At 43.5% G+C, this 3,615-nt stretch overlaps 1 non-coding gene across 1 annotated transcript; it reads right to left on the minus strand.

The window, feature by feature from the left end:
* Positions 1-2,772: 2,772 nt before the first annotated feature.
* trnap-cgg (transfer RNA proline (anticodon CGG)) lies at positions 2,773-2,843 on the minus strand. The gene has a single exon. It is a non-coding gene; the product is annotated as a tRNA-Pro (tRNA).
* Positions 2,844-3,615: the final 772 nt, after the last annotated feature.

Raw genomic sequence — 3,615 nt, forward strand, 5'->3', positions numbered from 1 at the left:
TCTCTCTCTCTCTCTCTATCTATCTATCGCTTTACCTCTCTCTGCCTCTCTCTCTCTATCTGTCTTTAGCTGGTCCTCTAACTTTCTATCGCACTATCTCTCTTTTTTCACTCTCTCTCTCTCCATTACACACATATTTGTCAATCACATGTCAAAGAAGGAAGCGTAATGAAGGAATGGCTGCGCCCTTGAAAATGTTTCCAGCAGAATAGTTAAATGTTTAAAGTTTCTGTAGGGAGTTTGACCTGAGATGGTGAGACACAAGGATGTGAGGTTATTAAAGTCTTCACCAAATGTAAAAGGGAATAATTTTCTTCACTGGTGAACCCAAAGGAACAAATATGGCACAAGAATGAGAAAAGTCAGAGGATTGAGAAACATCCAATGGTTCTTCACATCTACAAGTCAGCAGACCCACAGAAAAACAGGAGGTTGAGAGTTCAGATCCAGTGATAGACTGGACAAATATCGAGCCAGTGCTTTTTTCTTGATAAACCTGACATCTGTCCACTTGGCTATTGCACCTCATCTCGATGTATCTGATAATACTGATACTATTTGTATTCCACAGTTGCTTTGAAATCACAGGTAATATAAATGGATTGGGAATGTCAATGGTCAGGAACCATTAATGGATTGGGATAGTCAATGGACTGGAAAATATCAGTGGATTGAGAAATTCTATAGACTGAGTTATATCAATGGATTGGGACAGTTCAGTACATTGTGAAACATCAATGGATTAGGAAACAGGAATTAAAGGGACAGATGGAGTTCAACCTGGAAAAGTGTGAAGTGATTCATTTTGGAAGGTCGAATTTGAATGCAGAATACAGGCTTAAAGACAGGATGCTTGGTAGTGTGGAGGAACAGAGGGATCTTGGGGTCCATGTCCATAGATCGCTCAAAGTTGCCACCCAAGTTGATAGGGTTGTTAAGAAGGCATATGGTGTGTTGGCTTTCATTAACAGGGGGATTGAGTTTAAGAGCCGCGAGGTTATGCTGCAGCTCTATAAAGCCCTGGTTCGACCACACTTGGAATATTGTGTTCAGTTCTGGTCGCCTCATTCTAGGAAGGATGTGGAAGCTTTAGAGAAGGTGCAGAGGAGATTTACCAGGATGCTGCCTGGACTGGAGGGTATGTTTTACGAAGAAAGGTTGAGGGTGCTAGGGCTTTTCGCATTGGAACGAAGAAGGATGAGAGGTGACTTGATAGAGGGGTACAAGATGATGAGAGGCATAGATAGAGTGGATAGCCAGAGACTTTTTCCCAGGGCAGAAAGGGCTATCACCAGGGGACATAATTTTAAGGTGATGGAGGAAGGTTTCGGGGAGATGTCAGAGGGAGGTTCTTTACACAGAGAGTGGTGGGTGCGTGGAATGCACTGCCAGCGGTGGTAGTAGAAGCAGATACATTAGGGACATTTAAGCGACTCTTGGATAGGTACATGGATGATAGTAGAATTAAAGGTATGTAGGTAGTTTGATCTGAGAGTAGGTTAAAGTTTCGGCACAACATCGTGGGCCGACGGGCCTGTACTGTGCTGTACTGTTCTATGTTCTATGTTTCAGATGAAAGGATTGCATTAATCAATGGATTAGAATGTGGAGAGGCAGGAGAAAATGATGCCATTTTAAGTAGGGGGCCGGGGGTTAGTAGAAACAGACCAGTGCTATTTTACTCTCTATCTCACTCCTTTCTTCTATCTGGCTCATTATCACATCCTCTCTCTCTCAGAGCGGTGGGAATCACTGGAACCCACACTTGCTGCTCAGATTGTTTGGTTCCGGGAAAATACAAGGTCCACATCAGATTGACAGGAAGGATAAATGTGATTCAGAGCCAATCATATTCCTTTTGGTGATGTGTGCTCAGCCTTGTTATATCAGCAAAGGCAGCAGGAAATGCAAATCCTGAAGAGTTTTGATAGAGTAAAGAAGGAGAAAGTGTTGCCAGTGACAGAAGGGTCAGTAACCAGTGGAAACACATTTAAAGTAATTGACAAAAGAATTCGAGTTGTGATGAGGAGATTGTTTTTTCAGCAGTGTGTTGTTCTGGTCTGGAATGCAATCCTGAAAGGTCAGTGGAAGCAGATTCAATGTTAACTCTGAATGGAATTGGCTATTTATCTGACATGGAAAATCTAACAGGGCAATGGGGGAAAGGACAGGAGTGCGGGATGTGGGATGAGATTACATTAGAGATACAGCACTGAAACAGGCCCTTCGGCCCACCGAGTCTGTGCCGAACATCAACCACCCATTTATACTAATCCTACATTGCTACCAAACATCCCCACCTGTCCCTATATTTCCCAACCACCTACCTACATAAGTGACAATTTATAATGGCCAATTTACCTATCAACCGACAAGTCTTTTGGCTTGTGGGAGGAAACCGGAGCACCCGGAGAAAACCCACGCAGACACAGGGAGAACTTGCAAACTCCACACAGGCAGTACCTGGAATCGAACCCGGGTCCTTGGAGCTGTGAGGCTGCGGTGCTAACCACTGCGCCACTGTGCCGCCCTTAATAGAATAGCTCTGTTAAATATCAAGCAAATGCACAGTAAAAAGGTTCAGTGCTTGGACCTCAGTTATTTTCACTCTGTCAATGGCAGAGAAGGCTCGAGGAACCATGTGGCTGCTTCTCATGTTCTTCACAGTGTCCAGAATAAAGTGTAACATGACACTGATTTCCAGATGGCCGACACAAATGCAACGCACATCTTTTCTGGAAACATCACATTTAAAGTGAGAATCTAATCATAAGGCACGGACGGGATTGAATCCGTGATCTTCAGTTTCCGAGACTGACGCCTTACCACTTGGCCACCATGCCTTTTATTAATGAACACCTGAGGCTCCAGAGGAGGATTTGTGATTCTTTTTCAATTTGGTTGAAACAGCATCGAGAAACATGCACAGAAATAAAGAGGGATTGTGGAATGGGTAACAGATCAGCCTCATTTACATCATCAGCATCATGAAATCTTCATTCAGACGTTCCATTCCCATCCTCAGCTTTTCTCACATCTGTGCAATAATATAAGAGTGGACATTGGGTTGTTACTGGGCAGATTATATAAATAGACTATGTGCATCATCACAGGAAGTGATGTAATATAATCTGTGTGGCACCTCATGGAGAGTTGTCGATGAAACCTTCAATGCAAGGTGTGTAGAGTAAACTCAGGTTATTTTAACTGTCAGATTCTTATAAATTCTGTACTAAGCCTTGACAGATATCAGAATATTATATGGGGCCACAGTAAACCAAAGCGAAGATGGAGAAATCTTTGCCTGCACCTTTGAAAAGGTCACTGGACTGGACCAAGCCGAGGACTGGCCGAGATGGTTCCAGAGATTTGCAAGGTATCGTACTGCATCGGGTCTCGTGCAGAAGCCAGACATGGAACAGGTCAGTACGCTATTGTCTGCAATGGAGGGAGTGTGCAGGCAACATCCTCATGAAGAACAGAAGGCTACATGTGAAGAAGTTATTAAGGCACTCAAGACATATTTTAATTGAGGAAAAAATGTCATCGTGGAGCCAAAGTTAAAACGCTGCATTTGCTGACAACGCAACCACCAGGTGACGCTGTACTAGCACA

This window comes from Heterodontus francisci, unplaced genomic scaffold, assembly GCF_036365525.1.
Source record: "Heterodontus francisci isolate sHetFra1 unplaced genomic scaffold, sHetFra1.hap1 HAP1_SCAFFOLD_43, whole genome shotgun sequence".
NCBI classification, from domain to species: Eukaryota; Metazoa; Chordata; class Chondrichthyes; order Heterodontiformes; family Heterodontidae; genus Heterodontus; species Heterodontus francisci.